Genomic DNA, 15482 nt, shown 5'->3' on the forward strand with positions numbered 1-15482 from the left:
AAAAAGCAGATAATCACTACTGGAAGGGGTTCATTTGTTTTTACTGTAGAACAGTGAAAGTAATATTTACAGTTGCGATTATTTGCTCTTTTTGTACTATAAAGGGCTCATTTTAGTTTTTTTTTATAACCCCATTATGTTACTGGCCGATTAATCGATTATGAAAATAGTAATCGATTAATTTCATAATCGATTAGTTGTTTCAGCCACCGTTTTCTGTAGTAAACAGAGCCTAAGAACACAACTTCCCAATCCTAATTTACACAAATGCATCAAGCTTTCTAGACTCCATACAATGACTGAGCAGATGCATTGCATAACTCTCTACCCTTTACCCTACTTATTTTTTTTTTTTTTTTTTAGGCCTCATTTACCAATCTGTACACCTGAGCAAAGGGGCCTTCTTCACCCGTGCAGGATGCACCTGTGCTCCATGCAGATAGCCTGTTGAAATTAATGGCAAGCAGCCAGCTGCACGGATCTCCACTCACATCCCAGAGAGTACATCCGTGCGGGTCCGATGCACAGATACGGACCCAGACACATCGCATTCTGATCTGTGGGTTGGACCCGCATAAATGTACACACTCCAGGGTGTGCCTGGAGATCTATACAAGTCTGTGCAGCCAGCCGCCTGTCATCGATTTGAACAGGCTGTCTGCATGGGACATCTGTGCATCCAGTGCAGGTGAAGACAGCCCCTTAGCACGGGTGTACAGATCAATATATGCCCTTGTGAATGAAGCCTTATAACCCCTCTGAAGTAAAAAAAACAAAAGAAACCACTTTATTGGCTCTCTAAATACTTAATGTGGTTGTAAACCCTTACATACCACTTTTCCCTACAGTTAAGCCTATAATAAGGTTTGCCTTGCCTGGAAATGGGAGATATTTGCCATATGCACATGCACACTGAAGAGAGGCCCGGTTAAGGTTCTGCCCTTGTCATCCTCTTTGCCGATCAACGGGTTTCAGCGGTCAGTGGCAGCCACTCACGTGCCATTTCTTCAGCAGCACGCCGTGACCGTCTGCTACCGCTCACATGACGTCACGCGACTCCGGCCAGTCACAAAGCCGGAGTCCACAGCCCCGGCAGAAAGAGGGGTGAAGAAGGATGCGGAGACATTGGGGACAACACGGGCTTCGTTTGCAGATAAGTGGCACATAATGGGCTAGTATGCGATGTATACTAGCCCATTATGCATTTACTTTGCAGGGAACAAAAGAGGAATTAAAATCCATCGGGGTTTACTTCCTCTTTAAGCAAGCCATACATCTTAAAGAGAAAGTAAACCCTGATAGGTTTTACTACTACTTTGTCTCCCTGCAAAGGTAAAGCATAATGGACTACTATGCATCGCATAGTAGCCCATTATGTGTCACTTACCTGCCACAGGAGCCAGCCATGTCACCGCTGTCCCCTGTAGTACAGAGCGTCCATCTTCTTCCGGGTATCGCTGCTCCGGCCACTCACAACACCGGAGCAGCGATGACGTCACTCCCACGCATGCGCACGGGAGCCGCCACTAACGGCACATCACCGTTAGCAGCGGTATCCTGCTAACGGCGATAGTGCGCCTGCGCACCGCTGTCTATAGTGCAGTGATGGCGAACCTTGGCACCCCAGATGTTTTGGAACTACATTTCCCATGATGCTCATCTACACTACAGAGTGCATGAGGATCATGGGAAATGTAGTTCCAAAACATCTGGGGTGCCGAGGTTCGCCATCACTGCTATAGTGCATGCGCCGTAGACATCGGTGACTGTCTTTTTTTTTGACCGTGTAGGTTTAGGAGATATTTCTTGGACCTACAGGTAAGTCTTAATCTAGGCTTACCTGTATGTCAAAGTGGTTTGTAAGGATTTACAACCACTTTAAGCAATTCCTCCTGTTGTGCTATTGTCTTCTAACAGCAGGAGGTTTCCCAGTCATCAGAACACAAGGATTACTGCCGGCAGCTATAGATGCTGGCGTCGAATACACAAAAAACCTGACAGGCTATCGATGCATTGATTTCACTACTACCAGGCTGCCTAAGTACGGATCGAAATTAAGCCTGTTCCTGCAGAACCGGCCGAATTTCAATTAGACTATGGCCGGCTTCAGACCCCAGTTCACAGGCAGGTTCTTTCAAGGGAGGATAAATGTGTTATAATATATAATAACGAATGGACATGATTTGTGCACTTTATTCCCACTGCCTTTATATACTCCTAATGCACACACATTAAAACTTATGACTCTGTCTAATGTGATTTTCCTGACATGTTAAACATGACAAAGACTTTTAGGCTCCATTCACATTAGCGCGTCTCCAAAGTTGCACGATTTTCCAGTGCAACTTTGATGCAACTTTTGGTTTGATTTAGATCCAACTTAGTATTCTATGGATCAAAGTCGCATTAAAAGTCACACCAAAGTAGTGCAGGCACCTTTTCAAAGTCACTGTGACGTTAAAGTGGTTGTAACCCTAAAGGAAAAAAAAAAAGAAGATCCTGTTCCTTTACAGCAGGATATACAGCATAGTCCCTGTGCTGTGTCATTTGTCCCTCTCTATGCTGTAAAATACCTGGTTGATCCTGCCAGTTCCTGTGTCCCCCTCAGTGTGCAGGCTACGGTAGTCATGGCTGCCAGTTCACGATACCGTGGTCAGTTAACATGCCTTTGTCATCCCGCAGTCTCTCCCTCCCTCTCTGTCAGCTCAGGAGTCTGTGTGTCAGCCATCTCCTCCCCACCCGTCCCGCTGCTATGGCTGTAAAATCAGGAATCCCAAATCCTGGAGGCCCCTCTGTTACAGAAAAATGTGCAGTATCTGGGTTTTAAAAATTATACTGCAAAATACCTTATTTCAGAGCTCAGCTGTGCGCTCATGTGACCTCCCACCACTCTCCTCCCAGGCTGACGTCAATGGGAAATCCCAGCCCCTACCACCGTGGTCTTCAGATCGGTGAAGGAGAGGGACAGGAGGTCACGTGAACGCACAGCGGCACTCTGAAATAAGGTATTATGCTGCATAACTTTTAAAAAACACAGATACTGCATAGTATATCTCTGTAACAGAGGGGATTCCACGATTTGTGACTTTACAACCACTTTAAGTCGTACCAATTTGAATGCATGCCACTGAAAAAGAATGGGGTGCGACTTGTCCTGCAACTTCGATATACAAGTCGCATGACAAATCACACAAGTGTGAATAGAGCTTTACTGTGTGGTTCATTTAAGCACAAGAGACTCTCCCCTTCCCCTTCTCAAGGTTTTGATTTTGCAACTTTTCCAGAGAGCTGCTGACATATGAAATGTGAAATGATTCGATTTGCTCTCCTCCCGTGCTGACGTCAATGGGAAATCCCAGCCCCTACCACCGTGGTCTTCAGATCGGTGAAGGAGAGCGACAGGAGGTCACGTGAGCGCACAGCGGCACCCTGAAATAAGGTATTATGCTGCATAACTTAAAAAAAAAACACAGATACTGCATAGTATATCTTTCTGTAACAGAGGGGATTCCACGATTTGCGACTTTACAACCACTTTAAGTCCAATTTGAACGGGTGCCACTGAAAAAGAATGGGGTGCGACTTGTCCTGCAACTTTGATGTCCAAAGTCGCATGACAAATCACACAAGTGTGAATAGAGCTTTACTGTATTGTTCATTTAACCCTTTCATGACTAAGCCTATTTTTGACATTTGGTGTTTACAAGTTTAAATCCATATTTTTTGCTAGAAAATTACTTGGAACCCCCAAACATTATGTATGTATATATATATATATATATATATATATATATATATATATATATATATATATATATATATATTAGCAGAGACTCTAGAGAATAAAACGGCGATTGTTGCAATATTTTATGTCACACGGTATTTGCGCAGCGGTTTTTTAAACGCAACTTTTTTGGGAAAAAGGACACTTTAATGAATTAAAAAAAAAACGAAACAGTAAAATTACACACTTTATAATCACACGCACTTGCGGAATGATGACAAACTATGGTACCTAAAAATCTCAATAGGCGGCGCTTTACATTTTTTTTCCGGTTACAGAGGAGGTCTAGTGCTAGAATTATTGCTCTCGCTCTGGCGATCGCGGCAATACCTCACATGTATGATTTGAACACCGTTTACATATGCAGGTGCGACTTCCGTATGCGTTTTCTTTGCTGAGTGAGGTCACGGGGACGGGGGGGGGGGGCGCTTTAAAAAAAAAAATTCTCTTATTTTAAAATTAATAAATTGGTTTTTTTTTTTGTTTGTTTTTTTAATTTTATCACTTTTATTGCTGTCACAAGGAATGTAAACATCCCTTGTGACAGTAATAGGTGGTGACAGGTACTCTTTATGGAGGGATCGGGGGTCTAAAAGACCCCCGACCCCTCCTTTACACTCCAAAGTATTCAGATCGCCGTTTTCGGCAATTCTGAATATTGTATATATTTTTAAATCCGGCGCCATTGGCAGCCGAGTAAACCGGAAGTGACGTCATGACGTCGCTTCCGTGTTTACAATTAGGAGACTGGAATGAAGCCGCTTACCGCTTCATTCCAGTCCCTCCCTAGCCGCTGGAGGTATTGTGCATTGGTGCTCCCGATTGAACGGGAGCCCCGGTAAGAGCAGCGGGAGGGGGGTGGGGACGTCCCCTCCCGCTCCTCCGGCATAACAGCCGAGCGGCTTTTAGCCGCATCAGTTATTATGGCTGGAAAGCCAATCGCCCGCTCTAAAAATCAGTACTGGGATGATGCCTGCAGGTGCGGGCATCATCCCGGTATAACCCCCGGAAGCCGAGTACGCACATCTGCGTACGCTCGGTGGTAAGGGGTTAAGCACAAGAGACTTTCCCCTTCTCAAGGTTTTGATTTTGCAACTTTTCCAGAGAGCTGCTTACATATAAAATGTGAAATGATTCGATTTGCTGCTTTAATAACATCTCACACCACCCGCCTTATTATCTTCTATATAAAATAAGATGCTACAAATAAACTTTAGAACGGATGATTTGAAAGACTCCATGGCCCGCTCTCTTTCCGTTTTACCTGTTCTCTGCAATTGTGTGCTTAGTTTCGTTTTCAGTGTCTCAACCAGAAATATCCATAACAAAAGCTTTACCTGTGAACTTGCTTGCTTTTGATATGATGCTTAATGGAGTAAAACAAAATAATAGAAGAGATTATGTTTAAGTGAATAGGTGTTACATACTATAAGGGAGAAAAGGGGGGGGGGGGGGGAACAGACTTGCTGTAATTCACAAAAACATAAGTATATACCTCTCACGACTTTGTCACACCGACTTTGAGATGTTGTGATTGCTTCTCATATGGCTTGATTCACTGACACACTTCATCGCAACAGGAAAGAAAAAAAAAGTCTTCACCTTGTAAGAAAGAAGTAAATGACAAATTACATTTTCAAATAACACACTGCCAGTATTAGACCCGGTTCACACTGAGGCGGCACGACTTGCAGAGCGACTGCCTCAGGCGACCGGGATCCGACTTTAGCGGCGGCTTGCAAAATGACTTCTGTATAGAAGTCAATGCAAGTCGCCTCAAAAGTCGTACAGGAACCTTTTTCTAAGTAGGAGCGACTTGAGTCGCTCCGATTAGAACGGTTCCATTGCACAGAACGGGACGCGACTTGTCAGGCGGCTAAGTCGCCTGACGAGTCGCCCCTGTGTGAACCGGCTCTAAGGCTATATTCATAAAGGATTTGCAGCGGTAGGAACCTTCTGATTGCTGCCGCCCGTGGCTCTCAGTGACTAGGTGTGGCCGCTCACCCCCTTTCGCTACAATGACAGGTCGCCGGTGGCTGCAGGTATTCATGGCTCTCTGCACTGCCAGCGGTGACCCTTCAGCGATTGCTGCTGGATGCACGACCACCCGACATTATGGTGAATGGGCCAAGGAGCCACACCTAGCTGCTGAGAGAGAGAGCAATCAGAAGATGCAGTTTTGAATGTAGCCTTAACCGCTTCAGCCCTGGAAGGTTTTACCCCCCCCCCCCATGACCGGGCCATATTTTGCGATACGGCACTGTGTTATTTTAACTGACAATTGCGCGGGCGTGTGACGCTGTACCCAAATAACATTGGTTTCCTTTTTTCCCCCACAAATAGAGCTTTCCTTTGGTGGTATTTGATCACCTCTGCATTTTTTTTGTTGTGCTATAAACAAAAAAAAGAGCGACATATTTGTATATCATATAATATATATATTTCTTACTTTCTGCTATAAAACAAATCCAATAAAAAAAAATTAAATCAAATTTCTTCAATTAAAGTCAATATGTATTCTGCTACATATTTTTGGTAACACAAAATCCCAATAAGTGTATATTGATTGGTTTGCGAAAAAGTTATACAAATTATGTGATATATTTATAGAATCTTTATTTTTATTTTAATGGCAGCAATCAGTGACTTATAGCGGGACTGCGATATTATTGCAGCAGACAAACTGGACACTAAGTGACACTTATTTGGGGACCAGCGACACCAATACAGTGATCAGTGCTAAAAATATGCACTGTCACTGTACTGACACTGTCAGGGAAGGGGTTAACATCAGGGGCGAGATTAAAGGGTTAAATGTGTTCCTAGGGAGTGATTACTGAGGGGGGAGGCGCTTCTACTGTGAAAGGCAGAGATCTGTGTTCCTGCTTAGCAGAAACACAAGATTTCTGTCTTCTCCTGTCACAGAACGGAGATCTGCCTTGTTTGCACCGGGCAGACCACTGTTCTGTCTCCCTCGGGAATGATTGGCGTGGTCCCAGGGGACATAAGGTCTGCCGGACCCGCTGTCCCCAAACGCAGCGGGAGCAGATTTCCGGCATTACGCTTGCGTGCCCCAGACCTGGAAGTGCACAAGTACATACAGGTACATGATTCTGTCCAGAGTGGCCGCCCTGCCGCAGTAAATGTATGTGGGGCAGTCAGCATCTGGTTAACTTGACCTCCAGAAGGATTTACCACCCTTCATGACTTTTCAGCACTGTGCACCCCGCACCCGGGAAAGGCACGGGAGCTGCAGATACAGTATACTATCGGGAAATGGTTACATTAAGGTGAAAAATATCAGACTTATAATTTATACTAAATAATGCAGTCACCACATCTAAGGATTGGTGATCTGCAATTTAATACATTTTTGGTTTTGGGTTTAATATACTGTATTTATTGGCTTATAACACTCACTTTTTCACCATGAAAATTGGGTGCAAATACCGTGTGCGTGTTATATGCCAACACTTTTTAGCTATCTTGGAGGGGACAGGGAGGGGGGCGGCACGAGCGCCGTCAGATTACATACAGTGAGAATTTCCGGTTTACTTGGCGACCTCTGTAATAGGAAGTCCAGTCTCCTGGGCTGCCATTGGACCAGTGTTCTGTCTACCATAGGAGATTCTCACTGTATGTAATCAGTCGGTGCTCGTCTCGTCCCCTTCCCTGTCCCCCCTAGGCTGCACATGGGCATCAATCAGGCTGCGTTGAGGGCAATGGCGAGGCTGCTGCGTTGAGGGCAATGGCGAGGCTGCTGCGTTGAGGGCAATGGCGAGGCTGCTGCGTTGAGGGCAATGGCGAGGCTGCTGCGTTGAGGGCAATGGCGAGGCTGCTGCGTTGAGGGCAATGGTGAGGCTGCTGCGTTGATGGCATTGGTGAGGCTGCACTGATGGCAATGCTGAGGCTGCAGATGGGCATTGATCAGGCTGCTGGGCATTGATCAGGCTGCATTGATGGCAATGGTGAGGCTGCAGATGGGCACTGACCTTTATTTTGCTTCAAAAGTTCCTTATTTAAAATTTTAGTTTTTTTCCTGAAACTTCCCTCTTAAAATGAATTTGCACCTTATACGCCAATAAACACAGTAAATTTATATCATTGCAGATAAATAAGTACAACAAAAAAGTATTCAAACTTCAAGCATTGAGCCAGAAAGAACAAAATGCTTTTGATCGCATACATTGGCAAAGATGCTAAAAAACATAAATCATTGAATAGTCACTCATTCCGTTATCCAAGTTGATTTGTTTACAAAAACAGCATTATTTATCATGCAGCTTCCGGGGTACGTACCAAGAGAGTACTTCTGAACAGTAGATGGAAATGTGCCTGTCTGTGGTCAGCAGGACATTATTTCTGGGAGGAGGTGCAGAATGCTGATAAGTCAGCTGTATTGGGGGGAACACAAAAGCTTGTCTGCTACACTCCTCAGATGAAGGAGACACAGCCTGAGACACAACAGAATGGAATGTAAACCCTGATAAGGAAAGGCTGAACAGTAAATCACATTCTGCTGTTGGAGGGGTGGCAAGGAAGGAGCTTGAGGCCCGATTCACACTAGTGCAATGCCAGACATCGCATGTGATTCGCACCGCATTGCTGTTCAGATCACATGCGATGTCTGTGCGATGCGATTTCAGCCATACAAACTGTATGGCTGAAATCGCATCACATTCGCAACCAAAAAGGTGCAGGGCCTTTTTCTTGGTCCGCACTGGAATCGGATTCGCATTGGGTGTTCACACTTATGCGATCCGATTCCTGCACCATTTCACAGTTCGCACTGCGATCTGCTGACCGATCCGGGGGTGTTGTTAACTTTACATTGACACCCGCAGCGGTTCGCAGATCTCAGTGTGAACCACTGTGCGATTCAGGTGCGATGCGGCAATCCACACTGCATTTGCAGGGATCTCGCATCGCACTACTGTGAACTGGGCACTGAGCCCTGGTTCACACTTGTGCAACGCGGGCTAAATCCTGCGATTCTTGTGTGGGTTCCCACATCGCACCTGAATCGCTGGCGGTTCACACCGAGATCTGCGAACCGCTGCGGGTGTCAATGTAAAGTTAATGACACCCCCGGATCGATTCGCAATTTGCGAACTGTGAAATGGTGCAGGAATCAGATCGCGATTCCAGTCCGGACCAACAAAAAGGGTCCTGTACCATATTGGTGCAAACGCAATGCGATTTCAGCCAGTTTGTATGGCTGAATTTGCATCACACAGACATCGCATGTGATCTGCAGAGCAATACGATAAAATATAAAAGATGAGGTTGCGTCAAGTAAATAGTTACCCAACAACTTCAGTAGCCTAAATTTTCTATAGGCGACACTTCAAAAGCCCCCTATAGGTATAAGTTTAGTGTTACAAAGGTGGTTTTGTGATAGAATTACTGCTCTCACTCCGACGTGTGCATTTGTGTGCGTTGATGGGGGGAGGGGGTTGGTATTTTATGCGTTTGGGTGCAACTTAATCTTTGTGCAAAAAAAAAAAAACATTTTTTTTAACCTAACTTTTTTTTTTTTTTTTATCACATAGGGGACAAAAAATCCCCTATGTGATGATTTGTAGTGACAGGTTCTCTTTAATGACATATACAGGGTCTAAAACAGGGATATGCAAATAGCGGACCTCCAGCTGTTGCAAAACTACAAGTCCCATCATGCCTCTCTCTGCCTCTGGGTGTCATGCTTGTGGCTGTCAGAGTCTCGCTATGCCTCATGGGACGTGTATTTCTGCTACAACTGGAGGTCCGCTAACTGCATATCCCTGCTCTAAAAGATGCTGCATGTCTCCTTTGGACTCCAATGAATGTTTTCCAAAGCAGATCACAAAACATTACTTCCCGGAGTAACGACATATTCGGCGGCCCATTGCAGTTTGCTACGGAAGTGACATTCGATCGCCGCCATCTTGCTACACCCCACACTCATCCACAGTAAGGATACCCTAATGCCGCGTACACACGACCGGACTTTTTGACAGCAAAGGTCCGACGGAGCGAGTCCGTCAGACAATTCAATCGTGTGTGGGCTCCATCGGACCTTTGCTTGCCACAAATCCGGCAGACTTTAGAAATAGAACATGTTTTAAATTTTTCCACCGGAACTCCGCCGGACCGAGAAATCCATTCGTGTGTATGCTAGTCTGACGGACAAAAACCAACGCTAGGGCAGCTATTGGCTACTGGCTATGAACTTCCTTATTCTAGTCCGGTCGTACGTCATCACGTTCAAATTCGTCGGACTTTGGTGTGATTGTGTGTGGCCAAGTCCGTTCATTCGGAAAGTCCATCGGAAAGACCGTTAGACCTAGTCCCTCGAAAAGTCCGGTCTTGTGTACGCGGCATTAGAAGGGAGAAAGCGGACATCTTGTTACACCCAGCGCAGTTTTGCATTTTACACATATTTATAACAGTAAATTGCATTTATATAGTGAAATACAGTACTTAGAACTCCGTCTGACGTGTTAGATGTTGAATTTTAAAAGCAGCTGCATTCCCTGCTCATCTCACAGGTTTACTAATCTCACAGAAGTTCGCTGTTTTTAAAATTCAACATCTAACCAGTCAGGCGGAGTTAGAAGTCCTGTATTTCACTATATAAATGCAGTGTCCTGTTATAAATACGTGTAAAATGCAAAACTGCGCTGAATGTAACAACATGTTCGCTTTCCCCCTTCTTAGTATATCCTTACTGTGGACGAGTGTGAGGTGTAGCAAGATGGCGGCGACGCAATGCCACTTCCGCAGCAAACTGCGATGGGTCGCCGAATATGTCGTTAGATCGGCTAAGCTAGCCAGTGCCACTTAGTTGCTGACCCTGAAGTGACATCACGGATGTCGAGTTCCACGTCACAACAAGAAGGTGAGGAGAGCATGATGTGTCCACTCTTCGTCCCCCCCGTAGCGCCCCCCCCCCCCCCCCCAGCCGCCAGCACCTGCCATGTCGCTCCCGGGCCTGCAGATGGGCAAGCAGAGCCCAAAAAGCAATGGCGGGGTGCATGCACGGGGGGGGGGCACTGGTACCTGGGGTGTGTGTGAGCAAGCAGGCGGCAGTCTTCCTGTCAGTAGGGATAGGCCACACACGCCCGATCCCAACAGGAAGCAGACACTGCACAGTGCCAATCAGAGGCAGCGAGACATTTCCCACAGCTGCACAGTTGGGGAAATGTTTCCTGTGATTAGCGGTGTGCAGTGTCGGCTTCCTGGCAGGATCGGGCACGTGGGATTTCGAACACGAAAGCCCATCTCTACTGACAGTTTTACACACAATCCCGGTGGCTGCAGCACACGACGTACGGTCCAGGCAGCAAAAGGATTAATGGACCAGATCAGATTGGAGGTTTACACCCGCCGGTCCATAGGGGTGAACGGAGGGGCTGAACACGTTCGCCTGAAAAACGGACTGTTTCCAAGACATAAACACGCAGTTAACCCTTGCAGTGCAATTACATTTTTTATTTGCCCAGAGTCTGGCTTTAATTCTACTTTGCTACCCCCCCCCCTTCCCTCCCACGCCAAAATGCCCTGTTAAAGCAGCTTTGCCTTGTCCATAAAACTATTCATTACTAGAAAAGTGCTTTTTTTTTTAGTTAAAAATTAATGTCTTACCTCTGGTCTTTTCCTTTCACTTCTACAAATTCAAGAATGGTAGACCTATTAAATAATGCAAAAGAGAAATACAATGTGAAATAACGGCCACACAAAAATCCCACAAAATCAGCATTATCAACACCGAGCAAAGACTGTAAAAGTGATGTTTAGAAAAAGACTGCCTATATTGCCCCAACAATGACTTATGGAAATTTCCATCCTCCAGTACAGTCAGAATCAGTGGCCGTGCAGCACATCATTAAAATTTGACAAACGTAGAGCTAAAGGCAAAACATTTTTTTTCCCCCAATGTCCAAGGTTCCAAGGGAGGGTTGGAACCCCCGTCAGGTTTATCATTGCCAGCTGTGTCCCACTGGGGAGATTTGCCTTCACTTCCTGTCCCATGGCTAAAACAGGAAGTGAGAGGAAAGTGAGGGGATTTCTGGTTGTCACCAGAACTAGTGTCCTCATTGGAAGATTTCCCCTCTATTACTGTTCTGGGGACAACCCAAAATTTGGAATTTTTTTTTTTAACCTTCACTCTCAGTGATAACAATAAAGATGACAACTAAAAAGGGGGGACCTCCCTAACAGGGGCACAGACACTGACAGTTGTTTTTATCCCTTGCCACTATATAAAAATAAAAAATATAATACATTGGCTCCTGCTGCAGTCAGTTAAATCCTGTGAGAATGTAACAGGGGGTGTGGCCGAGTAAGCGCTGTGTGCGTCTATATACACACACACACACACAACCCAGCTTGGAAAAGCACCCTCACAAGTGCCACCTTAACACATGGCTTGCAGAGGGGACACTTGACAGAAGAAGTAGCAGAGAGCTGGTGGGGGGCTCCAGAAGGGGAGGTAAGTGACCATTCTGTGCAATACCAATAGACTTAACAGGTAAGTGTGCCATCTTTTTTTATTTATAATATAAGATAGAATTTAACCACTTCCTTACCGCACTATAACCGAAAGACGGCTACAGCGTGGCTATGTTGTTCCGGGAGGACGTCCATGGACGTCCTCCCGGAACCATGCCTCTCGCTCGCCCTGTGATCAATGTGGTAAAGGGCCAATCACAGCAGTACTTTACCACGTGTTTAGCTGTGTACAATCACAGGTGATCACATGTAAACAGACTTGCCGTTTATCAGCATTCCTTTCCTCCCATGCTGTGTCTGTACGGACATCGTTTACACTGATAATTAGGGTACTGATCATCAGTGCCGTGAAAAATTAGTTATTTGCAAAATTTTATAACAGAAACAAAGCCCGTTATCAGCAGTAACCAGCAATCCTGACAGGGGACATGCACACAGGGCATAGATAGTGCCCTGATTATCAGTGCCCATCAATGCCGCCTACCAGTGCAACCTCATCAGCGTACAAGGAGAAAAATTACTTATTTGCAAATATTTATAACAGAAAATAAGAAAACATTTTTTTTCAAAATTTGCAGTCTTTTTTCATTTGTTTAGCAAAACTGAAAAATATAAACCCCAGTGGTGATTAAATACCACCAAAAGAAAGCTCTATTTGTCTCAAAAAAATTATAAAAATGTTATATGAGTACAGTGTAGCATGATCGCACAATCGTCATTCAAAGTGTGACAGCACTGAAAACTGACAATTGGCAGGAACAGGGTATAAGTGCCCGGTAAACAATTGGTTAATAATATCACTTTAACGCTATTATGAAGTGACCCATCGGTTAGCCACTTCGCTCCTACATGTAAAAATCATAATTTTTTTGCTATAAAATTACATAAACCGCCAAATATTATATATGTTTTTTTAGCAGACACCCTAGAGCAGTGATGGCGAACCTTGGCACCCCAGATGTTTTGGAACTACATTTCCCATGATGCTCAACTACACTGCAGAGTGCATTAGCATCATGGGAAATGTAGTTCCAAAACATCTGGGGTGCCAAGGTTCGCCATCACTGCCTTAGAGAATGCAATGGTGGTCGTTGCAACTTTTTATCTCACACGGTATTTGCGCAATCATTTTTCAAACGCATTTAAAAAAAAAAAAAAAAAAAAGATTCATGCTTTAAAAAAAAAAAAAAAATGTAAAGTTAGCCCAATTTTTTGCATAATGTGAAAGATGAAGTTACGCCGAGTAAATAGATACCTAACATGTCACTCTTCAAAATTGCACACGCTCGTGGAATGGCGCCAAACTTCGGTACTTAAAAATCCCCATAGGCGACGCTTTAAAATGTTTTACTGGTTGCATGTTTTGAGTTACAGAGCAGGTCTAGGGCTAGAATTATTGCTCTCGCTCTATCGATCGCAGCCATACCTCACGTGTGGTTTGAGCACCGTTTTCATATGTGGACGCTACTCACGTATGTGTTCACTTCTGCGCGCGAGCTCGGCGGGATGGGGCGCGTTTAAAAAGGATTGTAAACATCCCTTGTAATAGAATAAAAGCATGACAGGACCTCTTAAATATGAGATGTGGGGTCAAAAAGACATCAGATTTCATATTTACACCAAAATACAATAAAATGCCGATATCTGAATAATGTCTGTAGCCTCAGGCATCATTCAGATATAACCCCACAAAGCCAACGACGTCATATGACGGCCTACGGATACCAAGTGGTTAAAGTGGTTGTAAAAGGCTAAAGATATTTTTTTGCCTTAAAGGGGTTGTAAACCTTTGTGTTTTTTCACCTTGCATCCTATGCATTAAGGTGAAAAAAACTTGTGTCAAAGACCGCCCCCCCAGCCCCCCCGTTTTACTCACCTGAGCCCCGTAATTCCTACACCGGAAAAACGCTCAACCTCTCTGCTCGTTGTCTTGGCTCTTGATTGGATAGATTGATTGCAGCTCAGCCATTGGCTCCAGCTGCTGTCAATCAAATCCGATGCCGCGGGCACCAGGGGGTGGGGCGGAGTGCTCCATTCTGCGCCTGATGCAAATGCTGGACTCGGGAGCACGCCCGCAAGGTAACCCCCCCTCCCCCGGGAGAGTTCTCCTAGGGGGTGATACGATGCAGGGAGGAGCTACCAGCGCCGCCGGGGGACCCTAGAAGAAGAGGATCGGGGCCACTCTGTGCAAAACAAACTGCACAGTGGAGGCAAGTATGACATGTTTGTTATTTAAAAACAAACAAAAAAAAAAACTTTTAGTTTATAATCACTTTAAAGCAATACTAAAGTGTTGTTTTTTTGTTTAAAAATAATAATCATGTCAGACTTAAATGCTCTGTTGCAGTGGATTTGCACAGAGCAGCCCCGATCCTCCTCTTCTCGGGTCCCTCTTCACTGCTCCTGGCCCCTCCCTCCTGCCTGTTGCGTGCCCCCACAGCAGGGAGTTTGCTATTGGGGCACCCGAGCCAAGTCGCAGCTCTGTGTGTCCATTCCCCCTCTTTCTACTCACAGGCTCATGGACATTGACAGCAGCTGCTCTCTCAGCCAATGAGAAGGGAGAATCCCAGACAGTTGAGTCTCTCGTGCAACATCGCTTGATTGAGAGGGGGCTCAGGTAAGTATTAGGGGGGAGGATGCACACAGAAGGCTTTTTATCTTAATGCATAAAATGCATTAAGATAAAAAAAAACCTTCTGCCTTTACAACCACTTTAAAGCATTCCCCACATTAAGGTAAAAAACCTTTTAGGTGCAGCCCCCCCCCCCCTTAAATACTTACCGGAGCCCGATCTAGGTCCAGCACTGCTCTCTCTCTCTCTCTCCCTCCTCAGTGGGCTCAGTAAGAGCAGCCATTGGCTCCTGCTGCTGTCACTCAAATCCCGTGACGAGGGGTCGAGGTGCGGGGCCGAGCTGCACCATGGCTGCAGTTGGCTCCTGCTGTCAATCAAATCTAGCAACGAGGGAGTGGGATGCAGGGCCGAGCCCCACTGTGTTTGCCATTGGCTCCCATTGCTGTCAATCAAATCTAGTGACAAAGGTGTGGGGGGTGGGGTTGAACCACACTGTTTGCCATTGGCTCCCTTTCGCTGTCAAACAAATCCCCTGATGAGGGGGCAGGGCCAAGCTGAACTGTGTTTGCAATCAAATCTAGTGATGAGGGTGCCGGAGGCCAGGCTGAGCCACACTGTGTTTGCCATTGGCTC

The 15482-nt window shown here is 45.5% G+C and overlaps 1 protein-coding gene across 4 annotated transcripts in view; it reads right to left on the reverse strand.

Annotated features, from left to right (window-relative positions):
* The window catches only part of LOC143959296 (ankyrin repeat and SOCS box protein 7), a 106853-nt gene that overhangs the window by 75950 nt on the left and 15421 nt on the right, over positions 1-15482 (reverse strand). For 2 of the 4 annotated variants that reach the window (XM_077467975.1, XM_077467974.1), the window contains exons 2-3: positions 11411-11455; positions 5280-5350 (exon numbers count right to left, since the gene is read on the reverse strand). The gene's annotated coding sequence lies outside the window, so the exon portion shown is untranslated. Of the gene's footprint in view, positions 1-5279; positions 5387-11410; positions 11456-15482 lie in introns of all 4 variants that reach the window. The other 2 variants (XM_077467973.1, XM_077467972.1) reach the window with 1 other exon arrangement.

The sequence above is a fragment of the Lithobates pipiens genome, unplaced genomic scaffold (genome assembly GCF_037356315.1).
Source record: "Lithobates pipiens isolate NorthernLeopardFrog02 unplaced genomic scaffold, aLitPip1_a1.2 Scaffold_7, whole genome shotgun sequence".
In the NCBI taxonomy this organism is placed as follows: domain Eukaryota; kingdom Metazoa; phylum Chordata; class Amphibia; order Anura; family Ranidae; genus Lithobates; species Lithobates pipiens.